Source organism: Lemur catta, chromosome 9, assembly GCF_020740605.2.
Source record: "Lemur catta isolate mLemCat1 chromosome 9, mLemCat1.pri, whole genome shotgun sequence".
Taxonomy (NCBI): domain Eukaryota; kingdom Metazoa; phylum Chordata; class Mammalia; order Primates; family Lemuridae; genus Lemur; species Lemur catta.
The window spans coordinates 28,147,413-28,174,737 of NC_059136.1; positions in this window are offsets into that span (position 1 = coordinate 28,147,413).

Consider the following 27,325-nt stretch of genomic DNA (forward strand, 5'->3'; position numbering starts at 1 on the left):
TATTCCCAATGCAAAAATTCCTTCCCAAAAGGGATAATTTTGAGGGTGATGCCAACTGTTAAATGTCACATAACACCAGGAAACTTAACGCGTAAGGGAAGGGGAATTATGCATTTGATTGGAACAGCGTTTCCTCCAATTTGCAGGAGACTATGATTAGTTCCTGCAAACGAGGCTTTAATTGGACCCACTTTGAACTGATGAGCAGATCATGAAAATGTATCTTGTGTCTTGCAGGTGGATTTGGTCACACTTGGGTAAAGAGTAGAGTTTAGTTTGTATCCAGCTGTGCCCCAGGCTTTTCCTGACACACTGACCAAAAGTTAGAGGGTCTGGAGGGAAGGGTGCTTATTATTTCCCAACTTAAGGGAAAAACCCTAAAATTATCCAAATTATAAAAGACATATCCTAGTTGTTCTTAACTCATTTTTTCATACCTTTACGATTGATATAGACTGAAGACTATAAACCGTTTCCTCTTAAGTGCACACATTAAAAAAATTTAAAAAGACTTAACCACTATAGAATTCATGAGAATGAATAATATTAACAAAATATTGATTGTAGTAATTAGCATAATTAGTAAATTAACAAGGAACATATAATTGTGAAGACAATTGTTCACTTCAACAAGCATTTATTGAGCCTAAATATTAGACATTGTCATCTATATATGTGGTCCCTAGAATAAATAATGCACAGCCCCTACTCTCAAAAAGTTTGAGGTCTAGCATGAAAGAATGATACGAACAAAATAATTTTAAAAAATAAGATAAGTGCAGCAGCAAGTTGCAAATTCTCAATGGCATCTAAGTAATATGTGGCCATTCATGAAAGGTGTTTTCATAATTTAGAATCCTGAGCCCATGGGCAACGGCGAATTCAGCCCAGCCTCAGCTGCTCAGGCCATGCCAGGGGTCTTGGCACCAGTTGCACCTACCAGAGGAAGGCACACATCACTCAGTGTATTTATGTAGGCTTTTGCTCATTCCGGAGAAAATTCGAAAAAAAAAAAAAAAAAAAAAGAAGGAAAAAAGAGGAGAAGAAAAACAGAGGGCAGAAGAGAAAAGAGAAGGATCATAAAGGCAAGAAGAAAGCAACAAAAAGAGACAGTAAGAATACCCACGAAGTCAGAGCTGGCAGGGTCCTTACCAATCATCCAAGCCACGGTTGGCAAACATTCTCTTTAAAGGGCCAGATAGTGAATATCTTTGGTTCTGAGGGCCATATGGTCTCTAAAGCAACTGCAAAAGTCTGGTTGCTGTGAAAGAATGGGCATGGCTTCATTCCAATTATGTTTATCTACAAAAACAGACAGCTGGTCTGCAGGCTGTACTTTGCTGACCCCTAAATTCTAACCTATTGATATCAATCATACAACTCAGCATCTTGGCACCTTTTCAACTTTTAGCCAGGTTCTTGGTACTTTTATATGTATTATCTCATTTAATTCTCACAAAGAGCCCTGTGAAGAAGGACCTGTTTTTCATTTGTTTTTCATTCTACCAATGAAGAAACTGAGATTCAGAGACATTAAGCTTGAACAAGGTCCCCCAGTAAGAATGACTGTGTCTCAGGGATGCTTTATTCCACTTTCAGGAACCATAATGTTTCTCAACTTTCTGAAATGTGTACTAGGTGCTCAGTGCTGCAGCATAGAAAATGGGGTTCTCAGAGAAATTAAGCAACTTACTCAGGATCTGTCAGTAAACTGGTGCCAGAGTTATGGCTGGAACAGTGTCCTGAATCCTGCTTCCACTCTTGGTCCCAGCCCCTCAGTAGACCTCCCACACTTAAGCTCTGATGCATGCTTCACTGCACCCACATGAGGAAACTTTTTTAGACAGGCTGCCTCTGAGAACTTGGCTGGTCCTGATAGTATCTCAAATGTGAAGTTTTAATCTAACTGTTTAAGCTATATGAAACATATTTTCCCTGAGCTTTTCAAATAAAAAGCTGTTCTGAATATTGTGAGAATCTGGCTGAATGCCAGAGAGAATATAATTCTAATTTGGTGGATTTTCAAGTTTTCTTATAGAGATCACTGGGGGAAAGATGCTATATTTTTCTTTTTTGTTTTTCAAGTATGAACTGAATATTTGCCACCTGATATGATGGTTTAACAATTTGAGATAAGTTCATTTCCAAATAAACTTTATTTTCAGTATCATCCAACAATCATAATCCATTCGTTTTGACCATTAAAATGAATGCCAAAGAACAATGAGCATCCCAGGTCAGTTACGTATGGAATTGTTGGTATGATGATAAGGGGGTGCTGCTACCCAGCAACAGGGTTTCTTTTCTTCACTCTATGACTATTTTTAGGTCTAGGAAGGGAATAAGACAAAGTAAATAAGGGCACTCATGAGGACTCCCAGATCAAACTGAGAAATAGACAAACCTGGACTTCAGCATAGACTCATCATCCATTCCATTCAATTACTTAAATTAAATTTAATGTTGTTCTGGAATAGGCATGGAAGGGAGAAACAGAGAAGAATAAAGCAGGACAGAAAATTTGCTTTGATGACAGACCTAGATTTATCCCCAACTTAGACATCTATATAAACTGTGGGACCCTAAGACGTTTATTTAATCTCACTCAACTTGAATGTCTTCATCTGTGAAATGGGAAAAAACCATCCTTGAAGCACTGAAGTAGAATTTCAAGCAGGTAATGTATATAAACATGACCAGTGAACAGCCAACGTACTTCTCCAACATACTTCATGAAAGCAAGTGACACTTTTGGAGCAAGTTATTAAATAGAGCCCACATGGCTTGCTGATGAAGAGAATGGTGGTTGGGTGTAGATAAGAGGACATGAGGATGATTTTAAAGAGAATGACTCAGGTAAAGGCGCCCAGAATATGATGCTCTTAATACTTCTGATACTGAAACAATTATAATCTTTTGACAATATGTGATCTACTACCTTTCCCTGGGCTTTTGTGATAGATAAAGCACTTACATATTCCTTCTTTCACATGTCCATCAGCCACTTGTGAGTAAGTGATTATTTATGTCCATTTTACAGGTAAGGAAGTTGAAACTGAAGGAGTAGAAATTGCCTTGCCCAAATTTATTGTTAGTAATTGGAAAGATCCAGGTCTCAAAGCAAGTCTTTTGACACTAGGTCCATTGCTCATTTCATAACAACACAGAGTTGATTAACTAACTAGAGACTCAGGGAATTTAGAACCCATTACCTAAAATGTATCAATTTCAAAAACAGGATAGGATAATGCAAAGAATCAGGCCTTAAAGTTAGTGAAACCTGAGTTTAAGCCCAGATCAGTAGATAATTAGCTTAGGCAAATGCTAGCTTGAGCAAAAATTGAGCTTCTGTTCCAATTCCATCTGCAAAGTGGGCTTTATAATACTCAAATGAAAGGGTTACGGTGAGAATTAAATCAATGAATTCATATAAACTACCAAGCACGGTATTTGACACTTATTATACATCCACCCCCTCTTTTTCCAGGAACCCATAAAACAAGAAGATTTGAAGCTCAGTAGCATTACCTCTTTTATATGGCTGATGTCAGCACAGTAAAACTTCTTACCTCGATTAATATGACTGATGGCTTACCATAATGATAGCAATAATGATGTTAATTATAATGGTGATAAAATATAATAAAAATATTTAATCAAAGGAGATATATTTCCTTGTGGAATTATAAACATTTTTTTGAAAATCTATAGTATGTAGTAATAATAATTATAGCTAATAGTTATTGTAACTGTTTATATGCCTAGTATTGTGCTGAAGTCAGCATGTATTTCCTTTCTCTCTTACAACAAAAGTCTATGAAGTAGGTTCTAATATTTTTCCTGTTTTATGTTTCTAATCTGTCAGTCTAAGCAAGTAGTGCCTATTTTGGGTGAGTTGCAGGAGAGTGGAATAAGCCCACTCATGCAAAGCTCGAAGCAAAGTATTGGGGACAAAGTGGTTCTCAGTTCCCCAAAGCTGGCTGGTAAAGACCAATGCAAGTTGTTCCCCTTGTTTCCCCACCAAAATTACTTCAGTGCGAATAATTTTTAGTTATCTTTCTCTCCTCAGACTTATTGTGGGCCTGATGATTTGTACTATACTTTTATAACACATCTTAAGTTATTTTTTTTTTTTAACTGTTCATGCAGAGAGGAATCAAGTAGCCCAAGCCAGAAGAATCACCTGGCCACATGTTAACAAGGAGCAGAACATGGTTATTGTGGCCTTGAGAGCTGGGCAGGGAAGTTCAGGAAAGCCTTCAAAAAGAAGCTACGTCTTAAATGATTTCTAAACAAGGCATTCCATGACCACATTTTCTCTTTTGGGTAAATTTGCTCATATGCAAAGCAGACTAAGAGGAGAAGAGTGGTTGCCAGTGAGAACAGCCACTGCAGAGATCCAGGCCAGAGACTCAGAGTATTTGAAGCAGCTCAGTGTAGTAGGGCGAGGAAGGAAGGTATGGAATCAAGAGATGTTTGGGAGGTAGAATTACCACTTCTCTTCTGATTTTTTCCACTTCAAGTTCAAGCTGTCTCCTTCCTCTTCTATTTTTTTCCAAAGTCATTTATTCTACAGAATTAATTTCAGCCTTCCATGCATCGGGATGAGTCTGTGCAGGCCACTCTGCCCCACCGCCCCGGGAGTGAGAGGACAGAGAACGCACCTCCTGCAGGGCTGTCACCCACACTCAGCTGTATTTCTGGTAGTTTCAGAATGTCAGAATGTCATACCAAATAAGTCAAACTGAGTTTAAAGTGAGTTGTGCCATCTTCAACTAGGTGGGGTTTTTTTTTTGTCTTTTGTCTGTTGTGGGAGAAAAAGAATCCCCAGCATCAGCCCAGAGTTTGGGCACCCCCACCCCCGTGGTCTTTGATTTTGGTGCTTAAATAGCTCACAATTCAATTCTGTGGAATAAGTACCCCACAGCTGTGACTCTTTTTTTTTTTTTTTTCCTTCAGCTTAAAATGTGAGTTCCAGCATCTGTGGCATTTGAAGTCATGCAATTTCTGCATCTGAAGGCGCCAATGGCTCTAATATATTTGTTCAGGGAGACACAAGTGCTTGTTTCAATTCGGAGACTCAGCACTCCAGGAAATTAGACACAAACCCAACACACAAAAATAACTCTGCAAGGAAGATGTCTCTACAACTTCCCTTCTAGACAGATGGACAGAGCCTGGCCTTCATCCCACATGAAGGTTTTTTATTTTTTTTATTTTATGACAGATCAAATCATCTCAGAGAGAGCCTCCGGCCCTCCAAAACTGTGATTTTCAATCAAGTGCAAGAGCTAGCCATGAAATTAAGAAATACCAAAGAGGGTGAAGGCTGGAGGGAAGAAGGGAACTATTGTAGAACTTAAACTGTTGGGATGAGCCCTCTTGAAGTTAATAATATATTGGAATAATTGCCTGAAATATGGACAAGTTATCTCTCTTTCATGCTTATGAAATGTGTCTGTATATGGTGTGTGTGGGAGGGAGAAGGAAGAGGAAAAGAAAAAGTAGAAGGAGAAAGAGGAGGAAGAAATGGAAAGAAGAGGGTCAGGAAAGAGCAAAGAGAGGTGGGGAGAGGAGGGCAGGGAAGAGGATGTCTAATGGGATGGTGGGAGGGTTTTTTCCTTCTAGGTAGAGGAGAAGTTTTGCCTTCCATTCTGAAGTCTTCTGCTTCATGGCATTTCCCAGCTGGGTAACCTTTTGACAACTTGACATCTTTGGTTTTCAGTTAATTTTTTTAGAAAGTGGGATAATATATGCAAGTTCTCTTTGCCCTACTGAGTGATTGCAAATGACAAGCAATTGAGTGAATGTAAAGGTGTCTTTAGCAACTCACTGCATATGGTACACATACAAATGACCATGGTTATTTGTAGTCAGTTATTACTCTTATCGAATGTGCATCTCTGACTTCCCACACAGCCTCCACCTCAGTCCAAGCTGTTTGCAACCTGCATTCCAAGCCCTGTCTCACAAGGTTATTGGGAAATCCAAATGAGATGGAATGTGCAAGTGGAGATGCTCTATGTAGATGTTTACTGTTGCTATTACTAATGATTAGATAGCAACCAAATTCCAGTTTTCTAGACTGTTGCCTGACCTCTTCCCCCATCCCTCAATAACAAAAAAGGCTTCATCGATGAAATACCTATCCGAATTCTTCCTTCCATTTGCTGTCTTTTTACTGCAAAGGTGAAGTGTGGAAGACATAGTTAATGTAACCTGTATAGGTAGGGAGTTAATGGGGTGTGCGTGAATGTGCACGTTGGAATGGAGCTGTGCCAGGAGGAAGAGACGCACACACACAATTCTCCCATGAATACTTGGGCATCTCATCAAGTTTTTTTAGTATATCACATATTGAGAAGTCTGGCAAACACAACATGATTTTTTATTTGAACTCTCTTCCAGATGCTTGACCTCTTGTAAAAAGCCCTTTGTCTGCCATCCTTACTGGGAATACAGTTATGCTTTCAGTGGTTCATATCCCAATTCAAGGGTTTTCTTTTATGTGAAGTCCTGCTGAATAAGTCCCCCTTGCCCCAAGTAGAATGACTCGCACTGTTTATGCAATGATATTCTAGGTTCTTGATGCATTTTTTTGAAAGAATGCTTGAAAGTAAAAAACAAAGGGATTAAGCACCTAGGATGAAATTCTTTGACTTTGTTAAAATCACTTTAAAAAAACCCAAAACATTCATTTGAGTTTTTTTAATTTTTGACGCCTTTTTGGGGGGGGGAAGGTAGTAGTGACTCCCCTGTTATCTGGGTGAAAGATAAGCACACCATTAATATGCCCTGGAAACACGGAGAGCTCTCTTTGGAAATAGGTTATTGATGGCTACTCTGCACATTCCATATAAAGTTCTGCCAATGAAGTAGGCAACAATCAGCAGTTATTCAAACATTGTTTATTTTATGAAATTATGATATATTGGATTGAATATATTACAGGCAAAATCATGTGTTAATTAATGTAAGTGAACATTTCTCCCTTTAGTTACTCTATACACAGCATACATTTTATTTTGTGGTATAAAGAATGAATTCCCCAAGCCACATATGATAGGAACTCTGTATTGAGGAAGTTAGTCCTTTTTAGGCTTGCTATGTTCCTATAGGTACTGTTGGTTGTGCCAAAACTACAGGGTTCTGAGAGCTTTTCACCCAGGCTATATCTCGGTGTTGTTTTTGCAGCTAGTAACCTCGTTCTTCCAGGACGAACAGCAGGCTAGAGTACTCCTTGCTATAAAAGTAGTAGATTCTCCAAACCCAGGTTCCTCAGCTGTGAAGCAGACCCACTGCATGTGAAGCGTTCACCTTGGCCATAGTATGCTTCCCTCCCCCGTGGGCCTGGGAGCAGTGGGAACCAAGGCTCACATGCTGATGATGAAGTTGTTTGCTTTTTTCAGTAATAAAATCCTTTGTCTCTGACCCAGTATCTTAGGTCTCAGGTCAACATTCATGAGACAGTAACAGGCTTAACTATTTTCTTAGAAATGAGAAGGTGGGAGATTTTAAAACCAATATTCTGTTGATGTGATGTGATACAGGGTAACTTTATCCAACTTATTGACCAAGGGTGTGATCTGCCTTGCCACAGGCTTTGGCATGGACTAGGGCAAAAATAGCACATAATTTGGAGGGTATGGCTCAGCTAAAATGTCCTGTCATGCCACCGTGAAAAGCGGATGATTAAAGTGCCTAGTAGTTTTTTCCATGTAGACCATGATCTTTAAATATTTTTATGACTGTATCCTAATATATTCTTTCATTATAAACTAAAGACAATAACTATAAGAACTATATAGACTGTGTGACTTCCTCATGCTTTTTAGTTTTTGTTAACTGCTTTCTTAGTGGGGACAGCAGGAAGATCCTGAAAATTCAAAAGACCTGGATATTTCACAAGGGGGCCAGGGAAGTCCCAGGGAAGTGGTTGGTTGGAGGCAGAGGTGGGGAAGACCACCTGTGGGCACAGTGTTCTTCATGTTCTGGCTTGCAGTGATGAATCTGACCTGGGTGACAGGCTGGGGTTAGTTCCTGTGCTTCACCAGGACAAACTCACTGCCCACAGTTCTCGTCTGGAGGGATGGTGTCAGCTTTCTCTTCTTACACTCTCTCTCTCTACAGATAATCTTTGCTGTCACACTTTCTTATAGACCTGAAGGTTAAAAAAATCTAGGGATAGAAGCTTGATTTTGACTTAATCCTGTCACCTGATAGCTGTTGACTCTGGAGAATTCACCTTGTCCCTCTAAGACTACTTTCTTATCTGTAAATGAGAAAAATAAGACTTGCTTAGAGGCAATGCATGGAAAATGCTGGCAGGGATACACTCCAAGCAGATGATGAGTTTGTGTTGTTATTGTTGTTGTTTTCACTGGATCATTTTGTTGCACAGGTTGTTCCTGCCCTACCTTTCTGGCCCAGACCTTATCACTTCCATATACTCTTACAGACTCCCAATTACCAGTAACTCAATTCCTCCGACAGGGCTTTTTCCAGAGCTGCAGGAGGGTGTTCTGCCTGTGTCCGGGGCAGGCTCCCCAGCTGCCCTAAAGCATGAGCTGTAAGTGTCAGTGTATAAAGTCTTAAAAATGCTGAGAGAGTGGAGGTTAAGTGTTTTCACCACAAAAATGATGGCTCTATGAGGTAATGCATATGTTAATTAGCTAGATTTCACCAGTCCACAATGTGCATGTACTTCAAAACATCATGTTGTGCATGATACATGCAATTTTATCTATCAATTAAAAAAATAGATACATTTGAACAAAAAGAATAAAATAACTTAAAGAGCTGGTTGGGCCTCAGGTGGAATACTTTCCCCACAGGGTTAAGCCTCAGTCAGCCACAGGGACTTGACAACTTACCCTTTCCCATCTCCTGATACTGCCCCAGCCTTCTGGCTACAACTTCTAAGTAAACTCCTTGCACCTGAGTCCTTGCCTTGAGGTCTACTCCTGGGAGAAGTAGACCCCTCACATTTCTTTAGAATTTATGTCTATTATATACATCTGTTTTATTAGAGTGCAAGAGACATCTTTTAAACATGGAAAATAAGATGTGGAAGAGAATTTATGGACTGGAGTTTGATTCTGTTAATCCACTACCTATCTGTTTCTTTCTTTTTTTAAAATTCAATTTATTTATTTTTTATTTCAGAATATTATGGGGATACAGATGTTTTGGTTACATGGATTGGTTTTGTACTGCTTGAGTCAAAATTATAAGTGTGCCCATCACCCAAATAGTGTACATTGTTCCCACTGGGCATGAATTCACCCATCCCTGCCTCCCCCTCCCACCTGCATGATTTCCATTGAGTTTTACTTCCATCTGTGTACATGAGTGCTGATCGATTAGTTCCAATGTAATAGTGAGTACATGTGGTATTTGTTTTTCCATTCTTGCAATACTTCACTTAGGAGAATGGTCTCCAGTTCCATCCAGATTGTTGTGAAAGATATTAATTCATTTTTTATGGCTGAGTAGTACTCCATGGTATACATATATCACACTTTATTAATCCACTCACAAACTGATGGGAAATTTTGGCTGATTGTTTATCTTTGCCATTGTGAATTGTGCTGCAATAAACATTCTAGTGCAAGTGTCTTTTTGATAAAATGATTTTTTTTCCCCTTTGGATAAATACCCAGTAGTGGAATTGCTGGATATTTCTTAAGTTGGGTAGTTTCCTTATTTTTCTTTTCTTTTCTTTTTTTTTTATTTCAGCTTATTATTGGGGTAAAAAGTTCAGGTTATATATATTGCCCATGCCCCCCCATCCCCCCGAGTCAGAACTTCAAGAGTGTCCATTCCCCAGACAGTGTGCATAGCACTCATCATGTGGGTAGTTTCCTTATTGTGAGGAAGGAAACTTCACTAAGAAAAATTTCCAGTGAATTACTTCTGCTGTTTCTGCTCCTTCTATTTCTTTACGGTTTTAACAACAGAAAATGGGGTGTTTTAAGTATAAGATAAAGTTTAATCATGCAGAGGCTGTGAATCTTGGTGATTTAAGGGCTTTCAGGCTCAGTGTGCTGGAAGCCAAAGCAAGAATTATTGATGAGCGTTAGATTGGGGCAGGTGTCAATATAAGGATTAGGAACCAGGACTAATTTAGAAAATAATGATCTTTTAATGTGAAGAGTCTTAAAATATTTTGTTGATACCTTATCTTCTGTGACTATGTTTTTGGAATCAGGCAAGCAATGTCCAGGATCAAGAATTAACCAGAGGGACACATTTTCACAAAGATGTTATAATGCTTGATATCACAGTATACTCTCCAATTCTTTCAAATTTCAGTGCCATCACATTGCAATTGTAAACTATATTACCAAAAAAATGATGTTTGTTCATTTTGTCAAGTGCGATTTTTCTCTTTTTTATTTATTTTTTGCGTTTTATTTTATTTCAGAATAAATAAATAAATGGATAAATGGATGATTGTGAACTGTGAATAATTTAAAGAAATGTAAAATAAAAAATGTTTATTCAACAAACACTTGAAATTGCTAACAATTTATGAAAAAGACAGACACATACGACCTCTACATTTTTCCTCTACAATATGCATACTCCTCTCTATTGCAGGTGTATATCTATATGTCCAGAGATACTTCAGAGCAGCACTTCGGTCCCTATGTCTTTGTCCCATGTTTTTCTGATAGTGTGTTCAGTGAATTAAGGTATCAGAGGTCTGTTATTTTCCAGTGTGGTAGGTAACCTCCACATTGACTCCACAGGGGATAACCTTTAAGAGTTTTTTCCCGAGAATCTCCCTGTCATGTTAACTGATGTTTTACAGATATCATAAAGAAAAACTCACTCCTCTGTATCATCAGGCTGCAATAATAAGTTAGGAGCTAGCAGGAGAAGGATTGTGCACTTGAATCATCATTCATAAACATAATACCTTCTAAACATTTGTCAGGCAATGCAAAACATGATACTATACAATTGATGTGTTTATATTTTAAAAGAGTTAAAAATGGATATGCAACAGTTGTCATACAAGAGGCCATGATATATACTACCACCTGTCCTTACAGTAAAGCTTACCAAGTACCCTGTAACTGTCACCCCTGAAATGCTATATGAATTTTTCATTTTTGGAAATTATACTTAAAGGATTTAAAACCATCAAAAATAACATAACTCTTATTATTTTCAATTATAAATATATTAACTTAGAATATTGTTGAGGGAGACTGAATTGTAACAAAGCATAGAATTATTTTTTCTAGATATGAGAAAAATTAAATTGGTATTTTAATGGGGATTGCATTGAATCTGTAAATCACATTGTATAGTATAGAAATTTTAATAATGTTGATTCTATTGATCCATGAGCATGGCGTGTTTTATCATGTGTTTACATCCTCTGCAATTTCCTTCCTCAGTGATTCATAGTTCTCTTTGTAGAGGTCTTTCTCTTCCTTGGTTAAATATATTTCTAGGTATTTTATTTTCTTTGTTTCTATTGTGAAAGGTATTGAGTCTTTGATTTAATTCTAAACTTGACTATTGTTGGTATATAGAAATGCTACTGTTTTGTGTACATTGATTTTGTAACCTGAAACTTTGCTGAATTTATTTATCAATTCCTGGAGGGTCTTGGCAGAATCTTTGGAGTTTTCTAGATATAAGATCATATCATCAGCAAAGAGAGAAAGATTAACCTCTTCTTTCTCCTTGTGGATACCTTTAACTTCTTTCTCTTGCCTGATTGCTCTGGCTAGCACTTCTAGCACTATGTTGAATAGAAATGAAGACAGTTGACAACCTTATTTAGTTCTAGTTCAGTATGATGTTGGCTATTGTCTTGTTGTATATGGCTTTTATAATTTTGAGATATGTTCCATCTGTGCTTATTTTCTTAAGAGTTCTTATCATAAAAGGGTGCTGAATTTTGTTAAATTTTTTTTCTGCATCTATTGACATGATCATATGGTCTTTGTTATTGCTTCTGTTTATGTGGTGAATAACATTTATGGATTTAGGTATGTTGAACCATCTTTTCATCCCTGGTATGAAGCCCACTTGGCTGTGGTGGATTTTTTTTCTTTTTTTTATGTGCAGCTAAAAGTTTATTGAGAATTTTTGTTTTTATATTCATAAGGGATATTGGTCTGTGGTTTTCCTTTTTTGTTGTGTCATTTCCTGGCTTTGGTATCAAGGTGATACTGGCTTCATAGAACAAGTTGGGGAGGATTCTTTCCTTCTCAATGTTATGAAATAATTTTTGCAGTATGGGTACCAATTCTTCTTTGCACTCTGGTAAAACTTGACTGTGAAACCATCTGTCCTGGGACATTTTTTTTTTTGGAAGATTATTTATTAGTGCTTCATTTTTGTTACTTGATATTGGTAGATTCAGGAGTTCTATTTCTTCCTGATTGATCTTTGGGAGGTTGTGTGTTTCTAAGAATTTTTCCATTTCCTCACCATTTTCAGGTTTCAGGTGTATAGAGACTTTTATAGTATTCAGAGATGATATTTTGTATTTCTGTGGTATCAGTTACAATATTTCCTCTTTCATTTCTGATTGAGCCTATTAGGGTCCTTTCTTTTCTGTTTCTGGTTAATCTAGCAAGAGGTCTATTGAGTTTGTTTATCTTTTCAAAGAACAAACTTTTTGTTTCATTGATCTTCTGCATAATTATTTTGTTATTGATTTCATTTAGTTCTGCTCTGACCTTAGTTATTTCTTTTCCTCTGCTGGGCTTGGGGTTGGTTTGCTCTTCCTTTTCCAATCCTTGAGATGATTCATTAGATTGTTGATTTGTGATATTTCTGTCTTTTTGATGTAGGCTTTTATGAATTTTCCTTTTAGGACTGTTTTTGCCAAATAAATGGTGCTGGCAAAATTGAATAGCCACATGTAGAAGACTGAAACAGTATCCTCACATCTCATGACTCACAAAAATTAATTCAAAATGTATAACAGACTTAAACCTAAGGCAAGAAACTATAAGAATTCTAGAAGAAAATGTTGGAAAAATTCTCATAGACATCAGCCTAGGCAAAGAATCTATGAAGAAGAGCCCAAAGGCAATCATAGCAACAACAAAAATTAATAAATGGGACTTGATTTAATTAAAAAGCACCTACACAGCCAAGGGAACAATCAATAGAGCAGATAGATAACCTACAGAATGGAAGGAAATATTTGCATGCTATACATATGATAAAAGGCTAATAACCATAATCTACGAAGAACTCAAGCAAATCAACAAGAAGAAAAATCAAGCAACATCAATAAAAAGTGGGCAAAATACAGGAACAAAAGCTTTTCAAAAGAAGATAGACTAATGGCCAATAAAACACATGAAAAAAAGTTCAACATCTCTAATCTTCAGTGAAATAAATACAAATCAAAACCTAAAAGAGATATCACCTAAGTCCAGTGAGAATAACTTCTATCAAAGAATGCCATAGCAACAGATGCCAGCATGGATACAGAGAGAAAGGATCACTTATACACTGTTGGTGGGTATTGGTGGGACTGCAAACTAGTACAATCTCTCTGGAATGTAGTGTGGAGATACCTCAAAGAACTAAAAGTAGACTTACCATTTGATCCAACAATCCCACTATTGGGTATCTACTCAAACGGAAAAAGCCATTTTATCAAAAAGACACTTGCACTAGAATGTTTATTGCAGCACAATTCACAATCGCAAGGATGTGGAGTCAACTCAAGTGCCCATCAATTCATGAGTACATTAATAAATTGTGGTATATGTATACCATGGAATACCACTCAGCCATTAAAAAGAATGGTGAACTAATACCTTTTGTAACGACCTGGATGGTGCTTGGATATTATTCTCCTAAGTACATTATCATAAGAATGGAAAAACAAACACCATGTGTGCTCACCATTAAGTTGGAATTAACAAACAACACTCATGTGCATATATGGAGATAAAACTCAATGGAAGTCAAATAGGTTAGAGGGGGAGGAGGCAATGGGTGAAATCACACATAAGAGGTACAACACACATTATCTGGTGATGGGCATGCTTAAAACTTTGACTCAAACTGTACAAAAGCAATTCATGTAGCCAAAACATTTGTACCCCCATAATATTCTGAAATTAATAAAAAAAAGCTGGGGCATTTCCTGGTTTTCCTCCTTTGTCCATGAAGATAAGGGCCAAGATAGGATAGTCCCTCAGTCCCCGGGCCCAGTTTCTTCCCATTTCCCATGCTGTTTTCCAAGTCGAGGCTTTTAGGGCAATAGGGAACTCTGCCATGTTTCAAATGAACCTCTCCAAACTGCTTCTGCTGCCAAAAAAAAAAAAAAAAAAGAGAGAGAGAGAGAGAGAAAGAAAATCGTTTGTCAAAAGACAGAGCATTTTATTTCACACTGAACTTGAGGTGTATAATGCATTTATCCCTGTGACAGGCAGGTGTCTCACTGACATAAAGGCACACCAAAGGGTGAAAAAATGATTATCATATCCATTTCTGAGAGCTGGGTGTTTGGCCGTTGGGAGGGATGTTTGCTCCGGGGAGAGCAAAGGACAGAACACAGGAGATAGAGAGAAACTGCTGCCCTGTCTGGAGATTGTAAGATGCAAGCTGGATTCATTCCTGACAATGGCCACTTTCACATACAGAAGGCTTAAGAGTTTAAATAGAACAGCAATGCACATTATATTTATTAAAATTGCTCAAAACCTTTATCTCCTTCAGCAAATGTTTTTCAAGGAGATAATATGCAGAATATAGTGGTAATAGAAAATAAAAGAAAATGTAAAAAAAAGAAAAGACAAGTGCTTGTATTCATAGTTATATTCTGGTCAGGGGTGCAGAGAACATAAACAAAAAATTGCATTCTGTGTTGTCACAGGTAAAAATACCAAGACAATGAAGCAGAGCAGGATGTGCAGATTGAGTGTCCTGCAGTGGAGAGGAGCTGTGTGTGCTCCTTTAGTAGGGCAGCCAGGGCAGCTTTTTGATAAGGTGAGGTTTGAGCAGACACGTGAATAGACAGAGGGAATGATCCATGCATCAGTATCTGTGTTAGGGGAGAAGAGAGCTTCCAAGGGCCCAGGAGCAAGGCCTTATGACAAAAACAAAAAAACATCAAGGGCGTCTGTGTTGCTGGAGTGGAGTGAGAACATGAGAAAGTTGTAGGACAGAGGTTGCGAGGGATGACCTGGAGCTGACCCTGTAGGCCTTGTGTCCATAATGATGACTTCAGTTTTTACTCTAGAGATGAAAACATTTTTGAGCATAGGCACAATATGATATGACCTTCCATAAAGACAGAACATTCTAGGTGTTGTTAGGGATAGAACAAAGCGGGTGGCAGGAAACAGGTAGCCCAGTGAGGTGACAGTTGAACTTCTCGGTTGAGAGATAATGGTTGAAACAAGGGTGATAGCCATGAAGACAGGACTGAGAATTGGTTAGACTCTGTGTATGATCTGAAGAAGGAGTGTACAGAATTTGCTATTGGATTGGATAAAACATGAGATATGGGAGAAAGAAAGGAATCCTGGGTGATTTTAAGATTTTCATCCTGAGCATCTAGGAGGATGTAGTTCTTATTAAACTGAGACAGTAAATATAATTATGGGGCAGAGACCAAGCAGTGATGGGTACAGATCCCACAGGGCCTAAAGTTTACACAGTTTGGCAGCCCTCATAAAAAGTATGAATTCTCAGTCACCTACTATTAATAATGGAAAGGAATCAGTACAAGAGAAGGGCCCTAAAGCTTCGGCTTCATTAGCTCCATGCTAGATCTGCCTCTAAAAGTACAATATCAGTCAGAGTACTTTGAACCTGAGTTACTGTCAAATATCCAAATAGAGATGCTGCTTGATAGCTCTTTATTGGAGTCAGGGTTAGTAGATTTCATTATGAAAATTTTCGTCTTTTGGAGGGTATTAAAATTATTGCAACAGACTGAGCATAAGAGAGAAGAAAAAGCCAGAGCCATGAGCCATGGGAACTCCAAGGTTTGGATATTAGGAAAATGGGGAAGAGCCAGCCACTGAGGTAGAAAAAGAACCAGTCATCTCCATTTTTGACAAACCCACAGATTATTTCTTGCACTCTGAGCAGGATACGGCACCTCTCACAATCATTAGTGGGCAGAGGGTAAGTGCTCAAATGACAGGGGTCATTATTTCTATGGCCTGTTCTTATCATACTCACCTTCTTGAAATACTGTGTTTCTGTGGCTTCTGCTTCACTGGCCATTTGTTTTCCTTTTACTCATGGACTCTGCTTCTTCTGAAATCTTTCAGGTTTGGAGTGCTCAGAGGTCTGTTCTGAATGTCTTCCTTTCTCTATTACTTTCCCTCCCCGGGTAATTCTAGACCCATAAAGTAGAATCAGTATCTACGCAAGACTCCCAGGTCTCTCACTTCAGTGCTGACTACTCTCCTGAAGTACAGACTTGTTTATACAACCTCTCGCATGACAGTTGCACATAATGTATAAAGTCACCTCCAACTTTAAAAGTCCAAAGTAGAATTATTGATTTCTCTCCCTAAAACTCGTCTTCTCTCTTCCTTAGTAAACTGCTTCACCATCGACCCAGTTACCCAAACAAAACAATCCAGGAGGTTTTCTTGATCCTTGTCTTTGTTTCACTCCAAAATACTAATGTGCTAGCAAGTTCTATTCGTCTGTTTCTTTCCACCGCCACTGTTAGCACGCTGGTTTAGGTCAACATCTTCTCTCCCCTAAACAACTGCAACATTACAGGGTGTGTTGCTTCCGTCTGAGCTACCGTAAATTCCACAATCCACTCAGAGACCAAGAGGATGCTTTAGTACGTGGTTCAGGTTATGTTACATCATTGATTTCAGTAGCCTGCAGCTTTACTTACTACTCCAAATTCCTGGTCACAGCCAAGAAATCTATTGGCTAATCAGTGATTTGTCTTACTGTCCTTGGTTCCTTCCAAATGTCCCTGTTGCCTGTGCTCCACCACTCTGGCCTTATTTCTGTTCTTTGGACAAGTCGACTAACAAGGTTTCTGCCCAATGGCGCTCGCCCTGTACATCCCTGGCCGGGGAGCCTCTTGTCCCTGATTGCCAGACAAAAATGGCCAGGCTTTCACACATCTTATGTAACATCCCATCTAACGTGGCTTGTCTGCCTCATCCCATCAGTCTGTCATGCTATTCTGTTTCATAGGATTAATATAATTTATCTCTGTCTTAATTTATCTCCTTTAGTTATTTGTTAGTCATTTTCTTGTTACTGTCTGCTGCACGCTCCCTCCCTCTGTGATGGAATCTCCATGAGAGAGTTTGCTGGTCTGCTTCTCTCTCTGTTTCTTCCCCAGGGAGGAACCACTGCCTGGCACAAAACAGACATTCAAATATTTCTTTAATACATGTTCATCTATCAAATTGTGGACATGGAATGAATTCAAGCTGTGCTATCTGGGTATTTGACATTTATTAACATCATGGATACATTACAAAGTGCTGGAGATACACTGGAAATAAAACCCAGTTACTCACCTCAAGTACCTTAGTGTTAAATTTGGAGATACACACGTATCTGTATGGGTCTGTATAATCTGGTGTATTAATTGCAGCCAAAGGGGAAGAAAAGTCATATGTATGGAAGCACAGAAGGGATTATTCAGACTTGGAAAGCCTGGGAAAGTTCCAGGGAGAAAATTACATCAAAGCTGAGACTGCAAGATGAGGGTAAGCTTCAGAAGGTGCTGTGTTGGTTTGGGGGCATAACTCAGTTACAGTGAGGTGAGCCCAAAATCACCAGGTTAAGCAAAAGATTGGGAAGATGAAACAATGGCAGGATAGTGCATAGTACAGAGATGCAGGTAACCCAGGCAGGAGTAAAAGGCAAGATCAGTAGGAGGGAACGGGAAGCCAGGGAGCAGGAGAGTGTACACACAGGTGAGACGGACGTGGAGCAGAGTTTATCTAGGGCAAAGCTCCTGAAGCCCATCAAACTATCCCTTCCACCCATGGGTATTTCTCTATGGGGCCAAGTGATTGATATTTTTCTTCGTTTATCTCCCTAGTGATTTGTAGGAATTGGGAGGTAAGGTGACCTTTATTGTAATGGGCTCAACAAAACCAAACTGCAACAAATAGTGATACAAGCAGCAGGGCAAGTGGTGTCTGCGGATTCAGTCTGAGGTCTGCCTCTTTGCTGGGAACTTCAAAGCTCCAATCATATTCCTCGCAGCCTTGTGGTCTTATTGTCTTTGTCTGACTTGAATAGTAAGTTTGGAGACAGCCAAGTCCCCTCAATTTGAAGTAGAATTTATAGGATTTATTTCAGTCCTACATCCTGTTAGAAACATCAGAAATATTTTAGTTATTTCTGTTTTTTGGTTTTTTTTTGCAAGAGAAAGTCAAAGCTATATTAATCACAAGTGAGAACTTAAAACTAGGGACAAGGGCACTATAACCATAAGGATGATGCTTTTTAGTCTTCACTCTAACTCCTGATCTTGGGCATATCCCTGGGTCCTCACTGGACCCCAATTGCCTGTGCATGAAATGAAGCCCTGGAACGTATGCTCTCCAAGTTCCTTTCTGACTCTGGCATTCTGGGATGCAAAATAGAAATGCCCAGATGCTACCGGAAAATGTGAACATATGGATGTGTTCCTGACCTGCTGAAGTATGAGCTGCCTCCTTAGTTACCAGGCAGAGTGAATCGTTACTGGGGATTTCACAGATGTCTCAGGTCTTCATTAGGCAAACTATTTGGATCACAATTTCTTAAAAGCTTTTCAAAATATTTTGCTTTGTCTCTCCTTTGATTCCTGTGCCCTTCAGTCTTTAGTGAGGGCAGGGTAAAACTTGAGGGCAAGAAAAAAATGCAAATTATCACCACAATTTGTTAATGAAAGAATACTGCCTTAAGTACTATTCTCTGGGAAGTCTTGCAAAGATATTACGTTCAGATCCAGAAACATTTAGGATTGCCTGCTAGGTGACCAGCACCTGGACAGGTGCTGGAGTGACAAAGGTTAATAGCCTAGAGGTTCTACCTTCTAGAATCTTCTGATCTATCATGGTAGAGGGACAACAGCAGATTAGAGTCTGCTCAGTGTTAGGAGCAAGGTAAACATGGTCCCATGGGGATTCCACATGGCTCTGAACCTGGTTTGGGATTTGTAATGTTTGCCCTAAGAATCTCTCATAGTTACCATGAGGATTAGATGAGGCGCTGTGTATAGAAGTGCTGTATAAATGTGTGACAGGGGAAGAGTCTTAATCAATTGTTACAATATTGATTTTGCAAATGTTCTCAAAACATATGAACCATGTGAACACATTGCTAAAGCCCTTTTAAGGCCTTGGGATGTGCACTTGCCGATGAGGTGACCTAGAGTTTAAGTTTTATTATCTTCTCAGTAATTTACAGGGCCCAGAGGAAAATGAAAATGTGCTTATTCTAAAACTATTAAAATGATCAATGAATGCACCCAGACTGCTGGCATCAGAAAGATCCCTGAAGACACTAAGCCTATGTCCATGGGTAGTGACAAGTCTGACTTGAACTTCAGAGTGGATAGATCCCTGTCTTTCTAGTGGCTACCGATCATAAAATTTCTAGGGCAGATCCCAGGGAAGCATTTGCTAGCTCTAAAACCAGCTCTTCTATAGAAACGCGAAATGCAGAGTTTGATATTTGTTGAATTAATCACCTTGATTTTTACTTTTATGCGGATTTGGATTCTCTGTCCCCACCCCCCTTCCTTTTTTACTCACAGTTATTAGGGCCTTATAGTGCAGCAGGCACTAGTCCAAGTTAGGAAATTTTTCCAAGGATAACGAGCACCCTCTGGGGCACAGACATGCTGGGATCTCAGTGACAAGGGCCAGGGCCCTGTAGTGATCCCCCAATCAGTCAGGCATAGGCACTCGGTCAGTGGTGGGCAATCTAGAGAGACTGCCAGGTCAGAGATGCAGGACTTGCAGGGTATGAACTCACCTGCCGAATTTCTTATGCACAAATTATTTGGAGTGTTAAGCATCAGAGAATAATTCTAAGATAGAAGCTTCTGATATACCTCCTAAGTCACTCCTGATGGAATAAGAAACTTGGTCAGATAGATGAATATCAGTCAATCCAGTTTTGGGGATCTGGTGGAAGGTAAGCTAGGGGACAATGCTCAGCTCCAGGACTGAATCAAAGATCTTATGATGTGCAGTGATGACTGATTGGCTCCTACTCACATGAGGCACTGTGGGGATGCAGACCTTGGTTTAAATCCTGGCTTAGCTTTGTGCTGTGCAATATTTGCTAAATAATCTCTCCATAAGCTTTAGATATTTTATTTGAGAATCAAGTATAATGGAATTGGCTTAGCCTGGGTTTCCCAGAAAGCAGAACCTGAAAGAAGAGCTAAAGTTATGAATACTGTCTTTTGAAAGCAGGGTAAGTACTGGAGCAAAGCTAGAGGGGAGGAAAAGCCAATGCCAAGGTGCATCATGGAGTGTGTGACTGGTTCCTTGAGTTTGTGTAACCACTTGATAAGCCTTAATAAAAGCACCTCAGGACCTTTATTCAAGAAAAGAAATGAGGAAACATTTCTTCATTGATTATTCCACTAGTCTGCTCTAGTTTTGCTATAGTCTGAATGTACGTGTCCACACACAATTTGTATGCTGAAATCTTAACCCTCAAGGTGATGGTAATAAGAGGTGGGGCTTTTAAAAAGATATTTAGGTCATAAAGACTCTAAATACACAATGGAATTAGTGTCCTTAAAAAAGAGGCCTGAAGGAGAGTGTCCTTTCTGCCATATGAAGACACATAGAAGGTGCCTTCTATGAAGAACAGGCCCTCACCAGACGCCAGCTCTGCTAGGGACTTGTCCTTGAACTTCCTAGCTTCCAGAACTGTGAGCAAGAAAGTTGTGTTCTTTATAAATAGCCCTATCTCAGGTATTTTTTAAAATAGCAGTAAGAATGAGCTAAAACAGGCTATGATAACACAATATCATAGACTGGGTGGCTTAAACAACAGACAGTCATTTCGTACAGTTGTGGAGGCTGGGAATTCAAAATCAAGGTGCTCTTCCTGGCTTTCAGGTAGGGGCCTTGTTGTTGTGTCCTTGCATGCCAGAGGTGGGAGGGGGAGAGAGAAAGGTAGAGATAAAGTTAGAAAGTGAGAGAAAGAGAGAGAGAGAACAGAGAACGAGTGCTATCATCTCTTTTCATAAGGGTACTAATTCCATTATGAGGAATAACCTCATCAAAACCTAATTACCTTGAAAGATTCCACCTCCAAATATGGTAAAATTGGGGGTTAGGGCTTCCACATATGAATTTGTGGGGACACAAACACTCAGTTCGTACCAGCTCCCATTCATCCTTACTCAAAGTTTACTCTTTGGGATGATAAGTATTCTGCATTTCCCATTTGCATGTCGATAAGCTCCCGGTGGATTCCTGTGATGTCTCTTGCAGTGTCACCAGAGAAACCCCAGGAGACAAGGGAGGCTGGCAGGGATCCTAGGTTGGGCACTGGCAGGATGCACCTTGCCACAGAGGCTGCTGCAGTTGTGGCTGAAATAAGGAACAAGCGAGGCCAAGAGGACCTGAAATGTTACAAAAGCTGTACTTAGGCATCTGTATGCAGGTTTATTCTGAATATAAATTTTCAAAAACAAAGGTACAAAAGTATCACCAAGTGCTGAGTAAATGTTAGCTCTCTTCTCTACTTTCCCATCTTTTCTCCCCACACACGTCACATTCCTTATTCTTTACAATTGAGGTCAAATTCCAATAGAAGAGCAGCCCTTAGAACCAATCCTCAACTATTTATAGACGATGGAGCCAAAGAATTCAATATAATTGCAAAACCTATGCAGTTTGTCTTCCTTTAAAATGTGCTCTTAATAATCAACACATTTGCTGAATTTTAATAATTTTCCAAACGCTATCATCCCAGGAGCCTATATTAAAGCCATATCACAGTGGGTTCATCCCCATGAATGCTCGCTACCTTGGTGAGAATGCCTTCAATCTAATTAGTCTGTGAAATTTAATTTGTACAATGCAAATCACTGGGGTTAAATTAAATTCCATTAGACACAAATCAATAGAAATCAATTCCAAGAGATTATCCTCGACATTCATCAATAGAATTAAATTAAAATGAATCTAAAGATTTACCTAAATGGCTGACATGTTTCTAAAATTTATTGCAGCTGCTATGGTATCAGGTCGTTGGTGAACATTTTGGGGATAATGTATCAAGTCTCCATGGGCTGCTCTCACTATTGGAGCTAGGAAAGAACTTATGAAAAAATAAGTGCAAATTATTCTCTGCATTTTTAAAGAATTTCACAAACTGATGGTTTATTGCCCCAATACCCAGAAAAAGTAAATCAGAGTAAGTTTATCTTCAAACGTGAGACTGACACTGAATTATATTGGGTGACTTGAGTGGAGGTCTCAAGATTGCTCGGGTGTGGATGCCCATCCAATGGCATGTTGATGTCTGCACCTCCTGTGAACTCTCCTCTCTCATCTGCTCCGTGGAAAGAGTTTGCAGCCATTGCTCTGCTGTTGCGTTTGCCCTGCAGATGTTTCTAGTAGAAGAACCAGGTGATACTTTTTACAATGTAATTATGATAGCTGATTGTATGGATTGCTTACCACGTGTCGAGTACTCGCTGAAGCACTTTATGTATTAACTCTTATCTTTGCAGCTCTTTTATCAGGTAGGTACTATTTCCATCTCCTATTTACAGATAGGAAAAGTGAGGCATAAGTGGGCTGTCTCAGTCAAGGTTCTTGAGAGAAACAGAACCAACAGGATACGTGTAATGAGGGGTGATTATGAGCATCATGTGATTATGGAGGCTGAGTGATCCTGTGATCTACCGTCTGTAAGTGAGAGACTCCAGAAAGCCCACGGTGTAACCCTAATCCGTGTCTGAAGGCCTGAGAACCAGAAGAGCCTATGGTGTAAATCCCAGTCTATGGGTGGGAGAAGATCAACGCTCCAGCTCAAACAGGCAGGTAGGGAAGGGAATGGGAACAAAACCCACCTCTCATTTTTTGTTATATTCAGGCCGTCAATGGGTCAAATGATGCCCACCCACCTTGGGGAGGGCCATCTTTACTGAGTCCACCAACTCAAATGCCACTTTCATCCAATGCACCTTCACAGACACATGCAGAATAACATTTATTCTAAGCACACTGCAGCCTAATCAAATTGACATGTAAAATGACCCATCACAGGAGTTAAGTAACTTGACCAAGGTCACCAAGAAAATGACTATCAGAGCCAAGTTTAAAACCCAGGCAATCTGATTCTGAGGATTGTTTACTTATCCTGAATATGATGATTGCATCATTGCTTAAAGCCCAGCATTGGCTTCCATTAACTTTTAGCATAAAATCCAGACTCCTTAATAAAGATATCATAATGGTCGGGTGCCGGCTCTCTCACCTCATCTTCACTTGCTCCTACGGTGCAGACACCTTAGCCATCCTAAAGTTTCCCAGAGCTACCAAATTCATTCCCATTTCTAGGCCTAGGTGACATCTTCTTAAAATTCAGGGAGTGGGATGCTCAGGAAGTAAAGACATGACTCCTTCAAAAAGGATAACTGAAAAGAAATTAATGAACAGGATAGTTACAAAGGTATGGGTTGGTTAAGGAAAACAAGAAGGGCAAGTGAATGTACCTGGGAATAGCAGTAGAAAAGTCCATTCCTGTCCTTAACTCTGAAAGAGCAAGTGGATAAACGATTACCAAAGTTTAGTAATACATGCAGCTCTCGGTACTGACTATCTGGAGAAACAAGAGCTTTACATAGCAGAAGTAGTAACCGACCAACTTCAGCAAGGGGAATATAGCTTGGGGCACGACTGCCCTGTACTCAACGTTTCCCCTCTCTGTTCTCCTGCTGTTACCTCCCAATGATTGAACCAACCTGGCAGTCAGAGGCAAGGGAGCCTGATTTATATGGCCAGTAGTGGTTGGCCCCCATATGCAAATATGGGTAGAAAGGGTGACGGATTGCATGTGGAGGGGCAAGCAGAATATCCAGCACAAAGGAACCTTCCTTGAACATCGTCATTTGTGATGGTCAGCTCCCCTGTTTCAGTGACTCTCTATATTTATCAAGCCATGTGAAACAGCAACTATTTGCATATCCCTGCTGTGATAGACCACACTAAATTCAAGTGTATTGCTGTCTATGTCTCCGTACTATTTCCTCCCATCTGACCACAAATCCCTCTGGGATGTGAATAATTCCATCTGGTTTTTGGATCAGTGCTTAGATCAGTTTATGGTATTAGAATAGGTGTTCAAATAGGGTTCTTGAACTCACAAATACACGTTTGTAAAGAAAAATGAGGAAAGAATGAGTGGGTGATATGTCCATACATTTATTAAGGAAGTTTGTGTTGGTCAAATGCACAGGGACTGTTAGTCCTCTGGTGCACAAGGATATTTACGCACATTCCCAACTCTTCAGTCGTTCCCATTTCAGAGGGTTTCTGGAACCTGTGGTTCAATATTCGGGACTCAGCTCTTTTCCTGTTCAGTGTTCCAACCTTCAAATTAAAAATCACTAGTCTTTGGAATCAAGTAATTGAAAGAAACAATAATGTCTGAGAATCATTTGTATCATTCTCAAACTTTTGAATTAGAATTATTTGGGAATCTTATTAAAAATGTGTAGTCCCTGACCCCAACTCCAGACCTTCTGTTTTAGTAACTGTACTGTGGGGCTTGGAAGTCCATATTTTCTTAAGCTTCCCTAAATGATTTTGGTATAGGTGATCATTAGACAACATTTCAAGAAATGCTCATTTGGGCCACTGGGGGAACTACCTCTATATCATTTTTATTGGAGTTTAGTAACTCAACTTTTTTCAATGATAACAAGTACACTGAAAGACTGGGATGGCATCCCCAGTCTTACATTTTGTGGCATTAAATCTTTAAGCAGACTACAAAATCCTACAACATGTACTTTTAGTGAAATATTCTGTTAAGTTGCAGATGAAAGTATTCCTAACTATATATTTCAGAGATCAAGTGGGGGTATAGTGGGAGTTTAAAATAGAAAATGGGCAGGGAAGATGTTAGTTAAAGGATAAAAAAGTTCAGTTAGGAGCTATAAATTCAACAGATTTATTGTACAGCATGGTGAACTATAGTTAATAACAATGTATTACATTCTTGAAAATTTCACAGAGTAGACTTAAGTCTTCTCATCATGGAAAAAAAATGATAAATATGTAAAATAATGCATATGTTAATTTGCTTGATTTAGCCATTCACAATGTATTCATATTTCAAAACAAAATATTGTGTACTATAAGTGTATACAATTTTTATTTGTCAAATAAACATGTTTTTTAAAAGGGAAAATAAAATAGAGGAATAGATGAATATATGGACCATGAAAACTAATTAATATATGCGTTTGGCAGGAAGATATTTAGTATTATGCATGTAAAGTAGCCTATTTTACAGTTTTGAAAATTGTGACTTTGAAAGACCCTCCTCATTCATTCCTTTGTTCATTCAAAGGAGTTAGGAAATTTTAAACTTAATCTAGATAAGGTAGAATAAACTGAAATTAGTTTCCCTGTAACATGCATTTGTTGTCCTAATTTAGAAATCTAGAGCTATGCAAAATATACAGAATTTTCTAAAAGTGTTCAAATACTTGAAGGCAAGCTCCATTCACTGTCTTATAGATGACATACCTGCAGACATTTGCATTATGCCTCATAGATGGTCCCCACAGCCATTACTAAAAACACCTTTCTTCAGATTTATACTTAGCAAGAAGCCCCAGCTAAAACTCCAAACCCAAGGTAGAATATAAAATTAAGGAGGGTAGCAACCAGTTATTTGTTTGGGACACTACTTGTATTAAGCAGATTACTTCCAAATGTCAGCCAAAGGATTTTACTTTGGAACAAAGAAAACTGTTGGAATGTTAATTATTTTCAAATATTGGCAGTACCTCCATAGAGAAGTGGATAAAAATTTTAACTAGAAGTTACAAAGAAATATATTCAAGTAATACCTTTGTTTTTATTCTAAATTGTGACCTTGGATAAGCCACACAATCTATTTGGGTCTCCACGTTGGAGATTCTGATTATACATGTATCTCAGTTTCAGGTGATAATCAAAATGCATATTTTGTGATATGTGAAGTGAAATGTGCTGTGTGCATGTCAGGTGATTTTTAAAATTATTATCTTCTTATTCTTTTTGAGGCTCCAGAGTACAGGAAAGGAAATATGAATGATATAATCGGGGAATAGTTGTAAGGTTGCTATAACACTGAACTTTCTAACATCTCAAGGTGCCCACTAACTTCCAAGATATCTTAACAAAAAGTGAACACCTCATTACAGTGAATCATAGTGAATATATAAGCAAGATTGTACAGATTTGTTTAGATATGCATATCACAGTCATCATTTTATGTTGGCCAAAAATATACAATATACATAGTCAAGTTGGTTTTATATTGAGTTTTCCTCCCATTCCATGATACATTTAAAAAGTAGACATAGAAAGTAGTTCAATTAATGATCTTGGTTTTTAAAACATGCTAAACTCAATATGGGAGAGGTAATATATGGATTTTTAAAATGTATTAGACTCAATATGTTGATAGCAATAATATGGGAGTTCCTAGTGTTGAGGACTGGTTAACGTGGTTAATATTTTGTAGTAGAAGGAAGAAGAAGGGAAGTGCTGGGCAGGAGAGGCAAGCTTGGCTTTATTTCAAAGAAATAGACATCTGAGCTGATATTAATAAGGGCAAAGAAGGAAAAAGTGATGACAGCATCTGGTACATTCCAGAATTGATCTGCAGAGCTCAGAGATGGGGGCAACACATCCAGAGCACACACATGCCAGTCAAAGCCCCTGCCCTCCATTCCCAGAAATAGGCTAGAAGGGCAGGTACAGGTACAGGCAATACACTGAGTAAACTGACGCTATAGGCTGTGCCTGCTGGTGTGGTTACAGAGTATGGTTGAAGAAGAAGTGGTAAGTCAACAAAGCGGGGTGGGAGGCACAGTTTATGAGATATGTGAAGTTCCTGTGGGATCTGAGAATTTTGGGTTTTGGACATCCTGTTTCTCACACTAGAATTCCACCTAGTCACGTCAGGTCAAGGCAACTATAGCAGACCTAGTTCATCTATATTAAGAAAAGGAGGCTGTTTTAAGTAATTAATTTTTTTATGCTTTAAAATAATTTACTTTGTGACCAAAAAAACCCCAAATAAACAATGATAGAAGATCCTGCTATTTTCAAACCATTTCCCATGAATCTCTAGACTTTGA